At 40.8% G+C, this 20444-nt stretch overlaps 1 protein-coding gene and 2 long non-coding RNA genes across 48 annotated transcripts in view; 1 reads left to right on the top strand and 2 right to left on the bottom strand.

Annotated features, from left to right (window-relative positions):
* foxn3 (forkhead box N3) overlaps positions 1-20444 on the bottom strand; it is a 477697-nt gene that overhangs the window by 47586 nt on the left and 409667 nt on the right. The window lies entirely within an intron of this gene.
* LOC138753229 (uncharacterized) lies at positions 1881-4137 on the bottom strand. The gene is made up of 2 exons (XR_011351046.1): positions 3314-4137; positions 1881-2137 (listed from the first exon to the last, which is right to left on the bottom strand). It is a non-coding gene; the product is annotated as an uncharacterized lncRNA (long non-coding RNA).
* LOC138753228 (uncharacterized) overlaps positions 4361-20444 on the top strand; it is a 240104-nt gene continuing 224020 nt past the window's right edge. For both annotated transcript variants that reach the window (XR_011351044.1, XR_011351045.1), the window contains exons 1-2: positions 4361-4585; positions 5634-5797. This is a non-coding gene — a long non-coding RNA (uncharacterized lncRNA). The remainder of the gene's footprint in view (positions 4586-5633; positions 5798-20444) is intronic.

Below are 20444 nucleotides of genomic sequence, written 5' to 3'. Positions count from 1 at the left end.
ATAAAAAAATTCATGTGTTATGAATGTGCAGATGATGGATGTACCATTAAAGAATCAAAAATGAACAGAAGTTTGGTTGCCACAGGATGTAATATTGGATTTCTACAGTGAAGGAATGGAAGAAAATTGTGCTTCTTTTATTTTGTGAAGAAACCATCAAGTGGAACAATCTTACTGCCATTTTCTTTTGTTTGCCCTGTAAAGGCAAAGAGGCACCTCTAGTCCAGTGCCTGAATTAAAAAGCGAAGCAAATGAAAGCTTCGTATGTCCGTAAATCCTACCACCTTCTCCTGGGCTCCCACAATCTCTGTAGTCGCATGGCCCGGCCTCCTGTCCAGTGCAACCGCGAATCTGATCTTCAGGCATCCAAGTCACCTTTCTCGGCTCTTGAACCCCTGATATGATTAGGAAGCTGTCAGCGCCTGAAGCCCTTGGGGAACCCTGCTTGCCATGTCATCCTAATGAATTCTAGCCTCGATACCTGGTTCCCATGAGCTAGTCTCCAGCAGTCCGCTCAATAAAGTGACTAACCCGCTAAGTTCCTCCAGCAATTCTTTTATTTGATTCCAATATCTGAATTTCCTGCTTGTAAATGTGAGATTTCCCACCTATCACATCACAGTGTGATACAGTTGCTGTAGAGAAATGGATTGAGGACAATCCACAGGACCATAGGAGTGGCAGAGAGGATCGCTGCAGTCTCCCACTACCCCCTTCCCCACCATCAACGTGATACAACGGGACCATTGTCTGAAGAGGGCGCGCAAAATAATTGAGGACCCCTTCCACCCTGCACACAGCATCTTTCAGCTGCTCCTGTTGGGGAAGAAGTACAGGAGGATCAGAGCCAGCGCCACCAGGCTGAGGAACAGTTTCTTCCCACGGGCAGCGAGAATGCTGATCGACCAAAGGAACTGCTCACACTCACCATCTGAGAGACTCATTTTATTTATTTGTATAGATGAAATACTTGTCCTACCTATGTATTATTTGTCTGTAGGTGTGTTATGTCTGGTTGTGTGTCTGCATGTTTTGCACTGAGGACCGGAGAATGCTGATTCAACAGGTTGTATTTGTTCAATCAGATGACAATAAACTTGACCATCATTCACTGTACAGCATTCGAACCATCTTACAGGTAAAAGTGTTTCTTAAAAGGGATCCAGGATCAATACATTTTATTCCATAAATCGGGTCATACCTGATTTGATTAACAATTATCTGCACATTCACAGGGTTTGATTTTGTTGCAGTCAAATTTACCTGCACAACCAAGCAACGACAAACTAGAACAATGGTTTTGGAATTAAACTGCAATTACAGCTCATGTGTTTACAGCTTGCCGTGCATGAAAAACACAGTGGGACTCATGCAGCTGTTTTAACCTTCATCCAGATACACGAGGAGAGTTGGTTTTGAGAGGAGAAGGTGCATTTAAAGCTAATCTCAACAAACGCAGGGCCTAATGCGATGGAAATATGTAACATTCACGTGCTTTCCCAATGAACTGATTTATTTTTGTTTTTTTTATATAATATCCTGATCATGGCCTCTGCAAATGTATGTTTAATTGTTTCAAACAAGCAGCTGATTTTATATATAAAACCATTTTCTCACAAAGTAAAATTGGTCATTAAAAAAGGAATAATTTTATTGCCATCACTTGATCATTACATTATGCAAAGAAGCATTATATTGATGACCAATGTACCAAATTCACATTTTTCTCCATGGGTCTATAAATGGAAGTGTAGTCAATAAAGTTTAATTATTGTTTTGTCAAACATACCACTATCCACTAATGTATAAATATCTGAACAGATGTCATTTTAAACCACACTGGATTTTTAGAAAATGAAAAAGACATACACAGGTGAAAATATGTTCAAGCTTTTATAGAAAATTGAATTAATGCAGAAGTAATAAGAAACAAGGAGGACAACAAAGAGGCCAAAGCTTCCTCTGGGAGGCTACAGATGGCACATCTGCATTATCACCAACTTCCATTAAGAGAATGCTATGTCGTTTATAGCCTGCACAACGCTGATAGTGTTCGGATGAAATCAGCCTAGCGGGTGAAAGTACCAGCTCCTTGTTCACTTCCCTCTGGAGGCAAAGAGATGCTCTCCGTGGCCTCCTGAAAACAGACACCAAAAGAAAAGTAAACTACAGGGACAGGTCCCGGTAGTACACTAGATAATCTGCTCTCAGCCTGTTCGTGGACAATGGCACTTGCTTGTGTACACAGAGAAGCTAAAGACTCTGGGACAAGAGTATAGTCTGCAGGGAGCACTGGAGCACACTGGGACGCAAAGCTTTTTTCAAGCTCAGGCGCATTAACAGATCAGTGCAGATGGCTGCAGTAAGCTGATGATTGCATAATAAAACTTTAGCTGGGATCAGTCTTTTGTTGTTTAACCTTACATTCTGTCAATTCACTGAATTCTTTATTTAAAAAAAATAGGCCACATCTCTTAAATTTGAAAAAGGAAAAGACACCTAACCTTTCAAACTGTTCGCTGTTACACCATTTAGAGGTCACAAAATAGATACATCACACATACTCACACAAATACTTTTAAACAGACCTTCAAACATACATCCACACAGTTCATGACAAGCACTGTGGAATCCTACAGCAAGCCTGTTGTTTCATACTTTTAAAACAAGAAAAATGAACAGCCTATTTCACATGGTAGTTAATATACATGAAAGAAATCAGACTCCACTTGTACAGTTTAATCTGAGAGATAATAACATAACAATACTTTTTATAGCAACATTATAACTAGGATCAGGAGTAGGCCATCTGGGCCGTCAAGCCTTCTCTGCCATTCAAGATTCAATTTATTATCACAGTAATAAAACAGTGTCGTATTACATGAAATTTCTTTTTGCCTGCTGCAAGGCGGACAGATTCACCACTGGCAGGAGTTGCCTAAGCGCTTCTTACAGTCAGACTTACAATCAGAGAGAGGGAAGCAAAAGAGAGCCCACCCCTTCCCCCGACTCACTGAGTGTCTGTGGGTTCACCTCCGACGCTTCCGCAGCCCCTGCAGCCACACAGAGTCCAGTCCAAGTCATTGGTGACCCGAGCTCCAGATCCAAATCTCTGACAAGACATTCAACAAAATCCTAGCTGATCTGGCTGTGGATTCAGCTCCAAAAACCTGCTTTTTCCTCATAACTCTTAACTATTCTGATACCGTAGTTAGCCTTATGATTTTAAATGTGTGCATCGACAGAAAAGTTTTACTCAGTTGTGCCAAAAAGAGAATCAGAATTGAAAAAGAAAATTTACTTTCCAACCCACATCAAATGCTTGCTTTAGCCTTCAGAGCCCAGTGCATTGTTCAGAAACAATGAGCTAAGTACATTTAGTTTTATGACAGTCCATTACCTGTTCCATTGCACAATGGGAGTTGGGCCTGCGTAGTGTTCAGCAGAATGATTACATAATTCATTTCTCATTTTAAATTCAGTCATCTGTCCTTGGGTAATGCTTCGATAACAGAAAAACACACCACAAATGGAGAAACAAAACTTGGAGCTTATGAATTTCTTTGCTGTACAGATGTGCTGAGAAATGCATACATGAGTTGGCCCAATATTTATTGATCTCTCCTATTTGTTCCCAAACTATCAGGCATTTTGGAGAGCTATTTAGAGTCGATCATATTATATACAGGCCAAGGATGATAGATTTCCTTTCCTGGAGGACATTAGTGAGTCAGATTGATTTTAACAAAACTCTTGTGGTTTTGACATTATTACTTATTTAATTGCTTGGTGAATGCTGTACAACTTTAGAAACAATACAAAATAAACCTTCCTTTATAAAGTGAAGAAATGTAATAGACAAAGACTGCATGCACATAGAGTTTTCAAACGTACATGGAAACATTTGAGAGATCTTCCGGAAACAAATATAACTTAATGTTTCACTCAAAAAATAATTATGCAGTAAGGTCATGGATCATATTTGGATCAACAATTACCAGTGGAAAGTAACAAAGGAAGTTTGGAGTATGTTCAGGCAAAAATGCTGTGAAATGCGAATGTCTGCAGACGCTGTGATTGTAGTCAAAAGACAGAAATGCTGGAGGAACCCAGCCAGTCTCGCAGCGTCCAGAGGAAGTAAAGATATATCACCAATATTTTGGGCCTTCCTCAGGCACGGAACGTCGTAATATATCTTTCCCTCCCATGGACACAGCGAGACTGGCCGAGTTCCTCCAGCGTTTCTGAGTTTTGACAGGCAAAAGTGCTGACCTTGCCAGCAATGCTGAGTTTCCATCCCCCATCCCCAAAGAAGAATAGAAAAAAACTGCAGATTTTTTTTCTGCCATCTGTAGTTTATGATCTGGCCGAGAAAAAAATTATTTGATATCAACTAAAAAGTGTAGCATGTGTGAAGACAGCCTCACTGCACCGTTATTTCCTCTCTCCTAGCACGATACCAGAGAGCTCAACCCATAATTAGTTTTGTGCAAACTGATGCCCCTTCTTGCTTGAAGCAAAGTGGATTAACAACCATGGTGAACTCGGTTTTTTATGTGTAAAGCTCACAAAAGGCCTCCACAAAGTAAGTATGATCAACTGCTACAGGACTTGCAACAGAATCTGAGAGCATGTTACTCAACTTTGAATATCTAAACGGCCATAATAGAGACACTCAGGAGATTCCAGATACTGGAATCTGAAGCCACACACAATCTGCAGGAGGAACTCAGCAGATTAAAGCAGCATCAGTGATAAGAAAAAATGGTCAATGTTTTGAGCTGAAACTCTTCATCAGGACTGGGGAAGGTTAGTACAGAAGCCAGTGTAGAGGGGACAGGGTGAGAGGGGTGACGGAGATCCCACAAAGGGCTGATGACCCACATAGAGATGAAACGTTATGGACAGAGGCAGTGGACTGGTTGATGCCAGACAAAAGGAAAGAGTGTCAAGAAAAACAAAGGGGTCAGGTGGAGGAAGATGGTTGATTAGAAGACAAAAACTGTCAGCACTGCAACCTGATCAGTAGAAATTATGAAAAGGGATGGTCTAAAAATTATGGTCTCAAGAGGGACAAGATGGACCCAAAGTGGGATGTGGGGGAGGGGGGTAGAGCTGGGAAGAGTGGAAGAATCCAGGAGAACTCAAGGAACTAGGAGGAGAATGGGTGGGTGGTTGGGTGGGGGTGGTTTGGAAAGGAGACAAAAATAGTGGGTGAAGAGGAAGAACAGAAGGGATACTGAAGAAAAAAAGTGGGGACTTGTTACTGAAATTAGAAAATTTTGTGTTCGTACCATTGGTCCAGAATGCATAATTTTCCTTCGTTTTCAGTTGACATTTTATATTGATCTCTGTTTAAGCAGTCAATTGTATTAGATTATAAATGATGTATCTGCCTGTGGTTCTAATCTTCAATCCCATCACTGCTGAGGGAGAGATGGGAATTTAGTTTAAAATCACAGCATTTTTAATGTAGTTCCTGCCTTCAGACTTGCTTTAGAAAGCTTAGAGGTCAAACATGCTCAGTTCAAAGGATGGTACGGCCTTTATTAGGCCCACTTAGTTTCTGTATGCGGAGGAATTTATTTGTAGATCTTTCAATTGTCACAACTCACCTTGATTTTTCTTTTCAGCAAAAACTTTGGAATATCATTATTGACATCAAACAAAAATCTAACAGAAAGTCCATTCTGATTCCGACTTTTAAGTATGCCAAAAATTATCCTGAATCCTCACCATTCAAGAGCTGTGTCGAATCAAAAGGCAGTACTTTGGTTTGGGGGCAAGGAAACTATTGGTAAGGAAATGGAACATTTGTAATGTGATTAGGTTCTTGCTTTAAAAAGTGCAGTAATAATGCTTCTCCTTCCTTTCATTAATTAAGTCCCAATCTCAGCACATCACCACAGTTCTCCAGTGACCTTTTTTCGTATTTCTCGAGTGACAGTAATTTTTATGAAAAATTATACCACTGAGGCCTATAATGAGATCTACACACAAATACTATTTTCAAATCGAGCTCAAGGCTTGCACCTTAGTTTTGATCACTGGGGGTTGTGGGGGAAAACATTATGCCAGTAAAATTCCAAACATTCAAACATTATGAAGAGTGAAAACATGTAAAGTATGGGAGAGGGAATCTTGTCATCAAGAAATGATCTGAACCAGCACAACAACGATGCTGTTCTTGATAATGAAGACAGTCTTCGGCTTGACAAAAACTATTCTCCAGTTTGTTGGACGAGGTAGGCTCCACTGTGTGACCCCAAGAATGGCCACACTAATCATTTTACTTAATGCCTTCATTATAAAATGAAAAGCCGGTCATAAAAAATTCATGCCAATGTTTTATTCCCACTTCTTGCCTAAATAGTGCTATGTATACATTGTTGGGCTACAAGACAACTGACAACTAATGATATTCTATGATGAATGACATTAGTTTATTTGCCTGTGAGCATTATTAGAGCCATCCAATTCAGCTTAATGACCACAACTGTGCAATTCCAGGTGTACACACTAGACTAGCCATTCTCAACCTTTTTATCAGTTATGGCCTGTGGTGGAACCTCTGTACTCCTATTAGCACTGTCTGTATGAATGTACTGTATAGGCTGGCCTACCCCCTACACCTGTGACTCCTCCCTCAGTACTTGTCTCAGAACCGAGCCAGCAACATGTGAGGTGTGCTGATATCTTATGGTGATTAAAGCCTATTAATCACAACTCTCAGTTTAATGTGGTTGATCGATAGCACCACATGGCCCCCTTAGGACTCTGCTCAAAGTTTATGGGCCCCACTTCCCCGTGAAGCAGTCAAGTTTAGTTGGTTTCTTCCATACTCCTCTCCATCCGACTACATTAAAAAACACAAAATATATTTCATGATTTCAGTTTGTGGTCCTTCTTAAATGTGCTGTGGCCTCCAGAGGGGCTGCTGAGAATAGCAGCACTAGAAAATTATCAAAAATGGAGATTTTTTTAAAAATAAAGAAGAATACAGCACAGGAACTGGCCCTTTGACCCTTGATGTCTGTGACGAACATAATACAAAATTAAAGTAATCATGCCCACCTGCACGTGATCCACATCCCTTCATGCCCTGCCTGTTCATGTACTTATCAAAATGCCTCTTAAATGTTGTTGTCGTGTCTGCTTCCAACCCCGATATCGTGTTCCTACCGCCTACCCGTCTGTGTAAAAAAAACTGCCTCAAACATCTCTTTAAATGTTTGCACAACCATTCCACACCACCCTACTAACACTGTCTCCTTTAAATTTAAGTCTTCCAATATATGACCTTTCCATCCTGAGATAAACACAGTGAGCTTCTTCTGCATTGACGAAACGCTAAATTGGCAGTTCAACGAACTATTTTAAAATACCGGAGGAGTAGTTCACACTGGACCAATATTAAAGGGGGTGCCTATCCTCCAGTCCTGCATACTGGGCGAACTGGTATGCCAATTCAAAACAAATCCATGATGATACACCCTCCCTAGATGGTTCATCCCTGGGGCAATCTGACCCTTGCGTGCTGGTTCGCAAACATTCACACTGGTACGTTAACTGACAGATTGGCGGTTAGTTACTGGGTTAAAATGCCAGTGTGAAAACAGACTATCTACCCTTAATTTTTATCAGATCACTTCACAGGCTCTGATGCTCCAGTGAAAACAATCTAAGTTGTCCAATCTTTCCTGATTGCTAATATTCTCTAATCCGGTCAACACCCTAGTGATCTTCTCCTCCACATCCTCCTCCAATGTGGTAACCAGAACCGCACTTTGGCCTTTTAGATTCAGCACCCTGATTGATGAAGGCAGGCAAGGCATAGTTATATAGCTAACATTTCAGGCATATGGCTGCTACGTGTCCTGCTGAGTTTCTCCAGCATGTCTGTGTATTAACTACAATCACAGTGTCTGCAGACTTTATCATCATTTGTATTGGCACTTGTAGAGAACTATGGACTTACACCCGAAGATCTCTCTATCTTGGAGCCCTGAGCCGATTTACATCGACCTTTCTCCTCCCTCCCACTGTAAGCTCATCCAAGTCTGCAGTTGGCCTTGCACCTTCCTTATTTAAATGGTTAGGGTGAAAAAGTAAGTGGTAGGATAAAATGAATTTAAAGAACAGAAATAAATTCTATAACATGTTGCAGAAGGTAGCAAACCTAGCCACGTCCAAGAGTATGAACTTCCTGTCTATTGAAGACAAGAGATGCTGCTTCAAGAAGGCAGTCAACTCCATAAAGGATCCCCGTCACAATCTCTTTGAGCTGCTATTTTCAAGCAGACGATACAGAAGAATGAAGCTCCTTTCAGTTCAAGAGCAATTTTCCCCCCTAACAGCTGTCACACTCTTGAATCTCCCATACTACTTGGGAATTCAAACCTAAAATTACCCTGGAACTACCAAATATCTGTGTGCAATATTGAAACGTCAATTATCTTTCTTGTAGTAACTCCAACTGTAAATATTTCTTCGCTATCCTTTTTCTGTCTTGGTACATTGCTGTAATTTATTTTATACTATTGCATTTAGTATAGTTAATGTACCTGTTTGGCTGCAGCAAGAATTTTGGTGCAATTGCACATATTTGAACTTATTTGACAACAATACTCCCTCTCATTTCTATTCAGGTGGAGATGTTTCCTTCATTTAAACTAAATTTTAAATGCTATTTTTCAAAGCAAGAACAAAATAGTTAATTCTCACAACGCACACCACCATCTTCCGGCCATTTGTCACGTCAGCAAACACAAGTATGTGAATTGGCAGCTTCTTCTCTACAGGTGGTACACAACTAATTCTATTTTCTAGAATCTTAAATAGGCTCACAGAATAACAGAGAGATAGCAAGGGAACAGGCTCTTTGGACCACAGTGTCCGTGCCAACCATCAGCCACCCACTGACACTAATCCCATATTAATCCCTTTTTCTAGTCATCTTCCCACAATTTTTTTAGATATACAGCACGGTAACAGGCTCTTCCAGCTCAACTATCCCAATTAACCTTCAACCCTGGTACGTTTTTAAAGGATGGGATGAAACTGCAGTGCCTGGAGGAAACCAATGCAGTCACAGGGAGAACGTACAAACACCTTACAGACAGCATGAGATTCAAACCAGGGTCGCCGGTGCTGTAACAACATTATGCTAACTAGCTGTGCTAAACTAGCTGCCCTCATACACTACTCCCAGATTCTACCACTCATCTACACACTTCGGACAATTTAAAGTGGCCAAGTAATCTATGGATCCCCACATCTTTGGAATGTGAGAAGGGAATGGTAACCCATGTCGTCACAAGGAGAACGGGCAATCTCCACGCAGATGGAGCCAGGTGAGGAATGAACCCTGGTCTCTGGCTCTGTGAGGCGAAGGCTCTACCAGCTGAGCCATTGTGCCTCCTGCTCAGTGTTGTTTACAAGAGAATAACATACAAAATATGACAGTCAAGCAGATGTTAGTACAGTAATCAAAAGCTTGATCAATTATGCAGGTTCAACAAAACAAGTGAACAGAGGAGGAAAAGCTGGTGAAGGTTAAGAGAGAGAAAAAGAAATTTATGTTCATGGGTGGCCAGAGTTGGCAGAACACAAATCAAAAAATATTATAGAATTGCAAGTGGCTAAGTTTCAGCAAGTTAATTTAGTGAATTCTTTGCGGATTAATATGGATCAAATTAACGTAAGACAACCTCCCTTTCATGTTTTTTAAAAACGTTCTTGATGAACTGGAAAAGAATAATGTTAAGATGTGCTTTAGTTACAGCAGAAATATTAATATTCTCAGTGGAGTATGACTAGTGCCAAAAATCTGTGTAGAATCCATGAGAGCAATGGCATAATGAACCTATTTTATAATGTGGAAAATTAGCAACAGGGATTAAAGTGAGAACAGAATTTGTTCTTCCTCAAGGAGGTGCCGTCCCGCCAAATGCTGGTGATACATAGAATTTTTTTTTAAATGGATAACGGAAAACAGAATCATGTAATTCTGCTTTTGAACAGTTATAATGCAAATCAGCCTTCACTGCAAAAGCCTGATAAATTATAAAAATGCACCTCATATGATAAATAAATTTTATAGCTTGTTCTTAGACGAGATAGTGAATAAAGATGATTTACTTTAAAGTACACTGGTTATGCAAAAGAGAGACCTGAAAGAATAATGCAATAAAAATAAATGAAAGCCCTTTAAAAAGCATTGAAGTTCTGAGCAAAGTGAGAACCTCAGCTGAAGTTATAGAGTGGAGAAACAGGCCCTTTGGCCCATCTTGTCCATACCAACCACCCCAACCACGCTATACCACTATACTGGCAAACTTAAGTGGTCATTAACTTCACCATTTTAAAACACAACTAAAAATGCATCCACAACAAAAAAAAACATTTTAAACACTTGTTTAAAAAAAGCAGGTGAAAGAAATAGAATGAATTGCCAGACCTCTGCTGTTAAAAATGGGGTGAGGAGGGTGATTTGAACAGAATTTCATTTTGGCACTTCTGCACTCATTCTCATCTTTAATATTATTTGGGACAAGGTGCTGAATAGGATGCTTTTTAAAAAAAATTAACTGACAACAACGTACAGTTAACCATGAAAGTCAGATCACTGTATTCTGGGCTATCATCTCCTTGAAAGGAAACTGTACCTTGACAACCAATGTTGCTTAGGCTAATGCATTCACATGCTGGCGAGATGGAAGGAGGGGATTCAAGTTGTGGATGTTTGTATCTCAAGGGATAAACATTATGGACCCTTATACCATTTTACAATGAAAGTGTTCATGTTAAATATTGACAATGCTTGCAGGTGGGCCTCAATAACTCAGTTAGATCACTGAAGCAGCAAATGTCATCCCTTGTATCCTCTCCCAGGATATAATCCCATTACAACTAGACACTGTTAAATACAGCATGGCAAATTCCAAAACCAAAAAAAAAATCACTTACCAAGGGAGACCAAGGGCATGACTTTGTAAAGAGCTTTACAGTTAGTTCTGCCCACTGCTTTTCAAGTTTATTATCATCTGGCTGTAGATATAGAACCAGTCAACAGTTTTTTTTTTCCGGACCACGGTACACACACATTCGTACACAATGCATTTCTCACACAGCACATAACAATCACACACATACATTTATAAACATGTAAAGCAAACATTCCAGAAAAAAATACTCAGTTTCATTTATAAAAGACCCAAGGTTACAGAATGTTCATCAATCTCTCAGCCTGTGGGAAGAGGCCATTTCCCAGCCTGGCAGTCCTGATTTTGATGCCCAGGTACCTCATTCCTGATGTTATTGGGTCAAAGATACTGTGTGATGGATGGTAGGAATCCTCATGAATGCCTTGAGCCCTATTTAAGCAACTCTCCTGGTGAATGTCATCAATGGAGGAAAGAGAGACCCAGTGATCTTCTTGGCTGCTTCAAATATCCTCTGTATCCAGTTACCTACAATTTCTTCCCACTATGTTTTTGGAGTGCAAACTCAATCAGAAAACCTGCTGAACAAAAACACTTCTCATTTCTAACTGGCCTTTCTCCCAATAATCTTAAATCTGTAAATGCAAAAAATTGCTGGAGAGACAGCAGGTCCCACAGAGTCCATAGGAGGCACAAAAATATAACTAATGTTTTGGGCCAAAACGTTAGCTATATATCTTTATCTCCTATGGATGCTGCCAAACCTGCTAAGTTTTTTCAGCAATTTTATGTATTTACTACAATCACAGCGTCTTCAGACTTTATTGTTTCAATCTTAAATCTGGGTCCTTTTGTTTCCACCTGTGCTACAAACAAATCACAAGATAAATACAAGTGAAGGATAAGTGTATTATCCATTTGCTTGAGATTGTGTGTGGCATAATTGGAGAACTGATGGTGAGGTATGCCAATTTTAAACACGTATTTTTTACCTATTTATTTTCTGCAATTTATTTGTGGTTGCTTCAGGCTGCAGTTGCTTGAATTAAAGATAACAAGGGTTTTACAGTATAAGATTAAGAGATTCAATCATTCAGGTGCCCTGCCATTCAGCGTGGGAAATCACGTCTCTCCATCTGTCACGATCTCTAACCCTCCAAATTGTAGTTGCTGCCTCCCCTGTTCTCCTTCGGTGAAGGGTCCATCTTTGAGCTGAGACTGTAGTCGATGTTGAGTTCATGATTATACAAGGGAAAAATTCTGAAATAGCTTCCCATTGTTCAGTTGCAGTGTTCTACTGGACGGGTAACCCTGGCCATTGATCAGCAGATTCATCTGCCCAGCGTTTTTAGTTTCACACCCATAAGTTCCAAGTTGTAGAATCTGCTTGTAAAAACCATCCACTATCTGCAATTCATGGCTTCACGTGACCCTGATTAGGAGGTTAAACAGTTACCACACCTTGACCAAGGGTGACCTGTAGGCTGTCGGACGGAAGGAACGCCTTACACCTCCTTTTGCTGAGCAATTGCACAGCACCGACACCAATAAGACTTTCAACCCAGCCCACCCATGCCAACCAAGCGACAGAATGAGATTTGGTTGGAACATTGTTGGAGAAGTGAACAACTGCCTGTCAATGAACAATTTATTAATCGCTGCATGCCAATATTTTTGAGTAAATACTCCTTTTAAACTGATATAACTAAACGGTTGAAGCTGTTGTCCAAAATTATAGCAAAGTGGAATTACACAAAAGATCTGGACAAACTCAGGAGGCCATGAGCATCCACAGAAAGTAAAAGGCAGTCAACAGTTCAGGCCTGATGCCTCAATAAAAAGATGGGGCAGAGGAAAGGGGAAGAGGGAGGAAAAAGGGACGACACGGTTGGGTAGCGGTTAGTGCAATGCATTTACAGCGCCAGCAATCACAGGATTGGGATTCAAAGCCCATGCTGTCTGTAAGGAGTTTGTTCGTTCCCCTCATGTCTGCATGGGTTTTCCCAGGGGCTCTGGTTTCCTCCCACCATTTGAAATATTTAGTTTGAAATATTTAGGGAGGTGTAGGTTAATTGGGTGTAAATGGGGCAGCACGGGTTCATGGACCGAAATAGCCTGTTACCTTGTTGTATGTTTAAATTTAAATTTAAAACAAAGACTAACAGGTAAAAGGTGAAAGATAGATACAGGTGGCAAGGTAGAAGCTGAGAGGTGATGGGGAAGAGGGCAAAGGGCGAAGAAAGAAAGATAGGTCTCTGATAGGAGAAGGAGGGAATGAGGAGGGGAGGTGGAAGAATGGATACAGAGGCATGAGGGAAAAAGAGAAATGGAGAAGGGGGGGTTAGTGGAAATTGGAGGTTGATATTGATGCCCTCTGGTTGGAGACTGGCACTATGGAATAGAAGGTGTTGCTCCTCCAATTTGCAGGTGGCCTCAACTTGGCAATACAAGCCATGGACAGACATGCCAGTGTGGAAATGGAGTGTAGAATTGAAGTGGTTGGCCACTGGGTGGTCCTTGCTGTTGTAACGGACAAAGAAAATGTGCTCAATGAAATGATCTCCAAGTCTGTGTCCAATCTCCCCCAAGTGAAAGCCACTTTGGGAGCACTGGATTAGTAATTTACCCCTAAAGATTCACACTTAGAAGGACTGTTTGGGGCACAGAAAAATGAGGGAGGAGATATGGGTACAAGTCACAGGGGTGGGTACTAATAGGGCAATTGGTGGAAAGGGATGTGAACTCAGGAGTCACAGATGCAGTGATCCCTCCAGAAAGCGAAAAGGAGAGGAGAGGGAAAGAAGTGTCTGGTGTAGAGAAAATTGTGGAGAATGATATGTTGGGTGGAGTTGAAAGTAAAGATGAGAAGAGGATCCCTTCCCTTGTGTCTGAGTGGGTGGGGGATGGGGTGGGGGGGGACGGGGTGTAAGGAATCATGGCTGACGTGCAGGCTCGCCAGTGACTATACTTTGTGAGTTGTTTGAGGAGATTCGGTATGTCATCGAAGACTCTTGTAAACTTCTACAAGTGTACCGTGGAGAGCATTCTGGCTGATGCCAATGTTCAGGACAATAAAAGAAACTCCAGAGAGTTGTTAACTCGGGCTGCGACATCATTGTCAACAGGCTTCACTCCATCGAGGACATCTACAAGAGGCGGTGTCTTAAGAAAGCAGCCTCTATCCTCAGCAACCCCCACCACCCAGGCCAGGCCCTCTTCACTCTGCTACCATTGGGAAAAAGGTACAGGAGCCTGAAGTCAAGCAATCAGCGGCACAAGGACAGTTTCTTCCCTGCTGCCATCAGATTCCTGAATGATCAATGAACCAAAGACACGGCCTCACTTTGACTTTTCATGCACTATTTTGATTTATTTTTGTCCAGTGGTTTATATGAATGTTTGCCCTGTGATGCTGCCACAAACAACAAATATCATGACTTGTTCCTGCCAATAAATTCTGATTTGGAAAAACAGATGCAGGTTAGAGCTGTTAATGGCAATGGAGGGGAAATCTCATTTTTTTAAATCTCTGTCTCATATAAAATTTACAGCACCAATAGGTCATTCGGAAGACAAATTATCTACAGACATTTTAATTGTTTAAATTCAGATGTACAGCATGGTAATAGGTCATACCAACCCACAAACCCGTGCCGCCCAATTACACCCAATTGACCTATACTCCCCAGTTTTGAACGGTGGGAAGAAACCGGAGCCCCTGGGAAAAACCCATGCACACATGGAGAGAACGTACAAACTCCTTATAGACAGCATAGTATTTTAACCCCGCTCCCAGTCGCTGGTGCTGTAACGGTGTTGTGCTAACCACTTAGTTAACCACTGACCACTACTATAAACCAACTACAGTAGAAGTCCAAAAATATGGACTGCTCAGGGATTGGATCGGTCCAGATTTTTGGATTTTCCAGATTCTCTGGCAGTACTTTTAAAATTCAAATTTAACGAGGAGTAAAGCTGCTTGGAATGGAAAGCCTCACCTTGATATTCTGAATCTCATTGGCCCTCTATTCTGCGTTAGATCATCCGGACCATAAGAACACCAATGTGCATTGACTACAGCTTGAGATTTAATGCCATCATTCCACCAAAACTAATAATCAAGCTCAAGTCCTTTGCAACTAGATCCTCGACGTCCTCATCAGCAGAATCCAATCAGTGTGGATGGGCAATATCACCTCCTCCTCACTATCAACACAGAGGCTCCTCAAAGTTATGTGCTTAGTCCTCTGCTCTATTCCATCTATTCTCATGACCACACAGCCAAATTTGGCTCCAATGCATTCAATATGTTCGCTGGTGATACCACCATTGTTGGCCAAATAATTGGTTACAAGAAGTCAGAATATAGGATGGAGCTAGAGAATCTGGCTGTGCGGTGCCAGATCAACAATCTTTCTCTCAGCATCACAAAGGGGTGAAACTCAAAAGTCTGCAGATGCTGTGAATGAAGTAAAAACAGAAATGCTGGAGGAACTCAGCAGGTTTTGTAGCATTCATAGGAGGTAAAGATATATAAAACCAACACTTATTGTAGACTTTAAGAAGGGGAGTCTGAGGGACCACACCACCATCTCATTAGCAGGACTGTGGTGGAGGGAGCATCCACATTATCGGAGGACCACTCCTGGACCCAACACATCAATGCAATCATTTTTATTTTTATTTTTTAAATTTTTTATTTTAATAAAATAAAAGCAAGGAAAGTATAATAGGAACGATGACTTCGATTTTAAATCCATTGGGTCGTGGGTGAAAGAATAAAAGCGTAAATTAAAAACAATGGAGGGGGGCGGGGCGGAGAAGGTAACGAAACTAAGTCCAAAACAAGTAGAAAAAGGAGCATCCGTCCAAAACTGCTGCAAAAGCCCGAGCCACATCAATGCAATCATGAAGTTGGCACACTGACATCTCTACTTTCTAAGAAGTCTGAGGAGATTCTGCATGTTCTCAAATGCTCTATAAAACTTCTACAACTCTACTGGTTGCCTCATGGTTTGGTTTGGAAACCTGCATGCCAAGGAATGCAGAAGGCTGTAAAAGTGGTAAACCTGGCCAAGTCCATCATAGGTATTGTTTATGGTCACTCGTTTGAAAAGCAATTGACAAAACTTTAGAACCAAAAATGGAGTATCATAATTAGTTCAATGGCATCATAAGTTGCTCAATGTATAACTTGTAGCCTGATGCGTAGAGTGTTTGTTGGGATACAGAACTTTGGTATAATAAAATTAAAGTGTATTGAAGTAGAGTAGAAACAGAACCCTTTAAGAGACAAAATTGCTGCTCTTTGGAATGTAGGAAGGTACATTGTTTCCCAGGGATCAGGCTTGGAGCCACTCCTCCTTGTCTCATCTATCAACATGCAGAACTTTGACTAAATTGTGCAGTGAATAGAAACAAACATTTGGACAGACTGGAAAATTGAGCAAACACACCAAATAAATTTGAAGACAAAAACTGTGAGAGATTGAGATGTAACCTGCAAGGCTATAGATTTGGTGGTTGGTTTTGGTTGGCTGGTCCTTTCCTGACTGGTATGGACACACTTGGCCAAATGACCTATCGGTCCTATAAACTTTCAATGATCTGTTTTCTTTTCCAAGATACATCTCATAAGTAGAACAAAGTGAGATAACAACACCAATGGCACAACTTAAAAAGGGCGATGAGAGACTTGGGACTGCGAATGTACAAATCCTTGAAGCCAGTACAAATTGAGAAGGTTGTTTACCCAAAGAGCAAACAGAGCCACTGTCTGTAATAATAGAGAAAGATAATATTAAAGAAAAATAGTTATGGCAAATATGAATCACCAATTAGCCTTCATGATGAAGTACTGTCTTCATTTTTGTACTGTGAAGGCTTAAGGAAATTTACCAGAATCGCACCAGGGATGAATAAATTCAGTGGAGTGAAGAGATTAAATTTACTGAGATCATTCTCCATTGGGTACAGAGATTATGAGAAGATTTAATCAAAGTGGTCAAAATTCTACATGACTTTCATGGATTAGATAAGGAACTGTTTCCAATGTAATGGAATTAAATCTTTGGAGAGAAGAGATGTTGGCCCAGAAGATGTAGAATACCTGTGGGTAGAATTAAGAAACTATAAGGATAAAAAAAGACCCTGATGGGAGTTGTATACAAGCCTCTAAACAGTAGCCAGTATGTGGCATGCAAACTACAGATGGAGTGATGGAGTTAGAGAAGGCGTGCAAAAAAGGGCAATAGTCAATATACAGGGTGATTGAAAAAAACTGTCTGGTAAGAGAAGGAATTTATCAAATGCCTTTAGGATGGCTTCTTAGAACAACTTATGGATGAGCCAACCAGGGACATGGCAATTATGGATTGGGTATTGTGCAATGAATCAGAATTGATGAGGGAGCTGCAGGTAAGGGAACCCTGAGGGGGCAGTGATCATAATAAGATCGAATTTGCACTGGAGTTTGAGAGGGAGAAACTAAAATCAGCTATGTCAGTATACCAGTGGAATAGAGGAGACCACAGAGGTATGAGAGAGGAACTGGCCGAAGTTATTGGAAAGGCACACTAGCAGAGAGGACAGTAGATCAGCAGTGGCTGGAGTTTCTATGAGAAATAAGGAAGGTGCAGGACAGATTTTGACAAAAAAATAAATATTTGAATGGAAAAATTACACAACTGTGGCCGACACGAGAAGTCAAAGCCAAAAGTAAAAGCAAAAGGAAGGAAGGACGCACAAGGAAGCAAAATTAGTGGGAAGAGAGGACTGGGAAACTTTTAAAAAACTTACAGAAGGCAATGACCATTTGGGAGGAAAATATGAACTTTGAAAGGAAGCTGGCAAATTACCGTATATCAAAAAAGGATACTCAAAGCTTTGTAAGTATATCAAAAGTTAAAGAGAATAGATATAGGATGGATAGAAAATGAAGATGGAGAAAATGTATGAGGAGACAAGCAGATTGCAGAGGAACTGAATGAGAATTCTGCATCACTATGGAAGACATTATCTCAATATACCTAACTTTTAAGGGTGCCAGGGAAGAGAGTTGATCACCAGACAGAAGGTGCTTGGGAAGCCGAAAGATCGAAGGGTAGATAAGTCTCTCTGACCAGATGGAATGCACCCTCTGTTTCTGAAAGCTACAGAGATGGTGGAGGCAATTAGCAATGATCTTTGAGGAATTAATAGATGCTGGCATGGTTCCAGAGGACTGGAAAATTGCAAAGGTCATTCTGCCATTTAAAAAAGGGAGGGAGGCAGCAGAAAGGAAATTATAGACCTGTTAGCCTAACATTGGCTGTTGGGAATTTGTTGGAGTTAATTGCCAAGGATGAGGCTATGGAGGTGCACAATTAGATAAACCAAAGATGGCATGTTTCCCTCAACGGAAAATCTTGTCTGACAAACCTCAGCAATAGTTTGAGGAAAGCACAAGCAGGCTAGACAAAGGAGATGTAGTGGATTTTGTCAGCTGAATCAAAGACAGCAATGCGGAAGTGTACAGTAGGTAAATAGATCAGCTAGTTCAACAACAGCAATCTTGCTAATAACGTTCAACGTTAGCAAAACTAAGGAATTGATTGTGGACTTCAGGAAGGGGAAACCAGGAGAACAAAAACTGACCTCATCAAGGGGTCAGCAGTGGAGAAGGTAAAGAAGTTCAAATTCATCTGTGTCAATATCTCCATAAATCTATCTTGGAGCCTCCATGTTGATGCAATCATGAAGAAGGCATGTCACCGGCTATATTTTGTTAGGTTTCTTATGTTACCAAAGACTCTTGCAAATTTCTACAGATGTACCGTAGAGAGCACTCTGACTGGCTACATCTCAGTCTGGTGTGGAGGTACCAATGCACAAAACAGGAACGGGCTACAAAGGGTTGTAAACTCGGCCAGTGCCATTATGACCATCAATATGCACTCCATTAAGGACATGTTTAAGAGATGGAGTTTCAAGAAATCAGCTTCTAAGGACCCTAACCACCCAGGCCAAGTCCTTTTTTCACTGCTACCATCAGGAAGGAGGTACAGGAGCCTGAAGACACACACTCAACATTACAAAAACAGTTTCTGTCCATGCCATCAGATTTCTGAATGGTGAATGAACCTATGAACACTTCCTCCTTTTCTCTTTAACACATTAATTATTTTTTAATCTTGTATTTATGGATTTGTAATTTATAGCAATTTTTGTTCTGCACAATCCTGCTGCTGCAAAACAACAAATTCTGGACACGTTCACGGCAATAAACCTGACTCTGATTTGGATTGCGTAATAAATGGCATTGTGACTAAGTCTGCAGGTGATACAAAGATAGATAGAGAGGCAGGTAGTGAGGAGGAAATGGAGAGGCTGCAAAAGATTTAGATTAGAATGGAAAAAGAAGTGGCAAATAAAATACAATGTTTGAAAGCATACGGTCTTGCATTTTGGTAGCAAGAACAAAAGGGCAGGCTGTTATTTGGATGGGGGAAAAATTCAAAATTTGGAGGTTCAAAGGGACTTGGGAGTCCTCCTGCAGGATACTTAAGAGGTTAACCTCCAGGCTGAGTCAATGGTGAAGAAGGCAAATGCAATGTTGGCATTCATATCGAGAGAAATAGGGATATAAGAACAGGGATGTGATATTGAGGCTCAATAAGTCACTGGTGAGACCTCACTTAGAGTGCAGGGTACAGTTTTGGGCTCCTTATTTAAGAAAGGATATGCTGACATTGGAGAGGGTTCAGAGAAAATTCACAAGAATGATTCCTGGAATGAAGGGATTACTTTATAAGGAATATTTGACAGCTCTTGGACTGCATTCGTTGGAGTTCAGAAGAATGAGGTGATAGCCTCATAGACCTTATAGAAAATTTTTAAATATTGAAATGCCTGTACAGAGTAGATGTGGCCATTGTTTCCCAAGGTAGGAGAGTCTAGGACAAAAGGGGACAACTTTAGGATTGAAGGGTGCCCATTTAAAAGAGAGATGCAGAGGAATGTCTTTAACCAGACTGGCGAACCTCTGGAATTTGCTACCACAGGAGCCTATAAAGGTTGGGTGTATTTAAGGCAGAGATTGATCAGTATCTGAATAGTCAAGGTATCAACAGAGAAGGCAGGGGAGTGGGGTTAAATGGGAGAATGGATCAGCTCATGATGGAGCAGACTTAATGGGCTGGATGGCCTACATCTTCTCCTCTATCTTATAGTCATATGGATCAGTAATCAGCAGACTCCAATTTAATGTACAGTAATTATAAAAAGAACCAAGAGCAATGCAAGGAAAGAAAATAAAGCAAGTTATAATGATCTGAAATCCACTCACTGAAAAGTAGGTGGTAGTAGATTTTCAAGGGTTTGTGTACAGAACAGGATTGTGGAACTAAAAGGGTAGGTCTGCAAGAACCAACCTAGGCACAATGAACCATATAATGGCCTCCTGTGGTTTACAATCACTATCTCATAAACAGTGCTGCTTCCCCAAGCTCTAAATGGGCAACA

The sequence above is a fragment of the Narcine bancroftii genome, chromosome 2 (genome assembly GCF_036971445.1).
Source record: "Narcine bancroftii isolate sNarBan1 chromosome 2, sNarBan1.hap1, whole genome shotgun sequence".
In the NCBI taxonomy this organism is placed as follows: Eukaryota; Metazoa; Chordata; class Chondrichthyes; order Torpediniformes; family Narcinidae; genus Narcine; species Narcine bancroftii.
The sequence above is the reverse complement of the archived record's forward strand: the minus strand, read 5'-3'. Positions and strand labels throughout refer to the sequence as shown.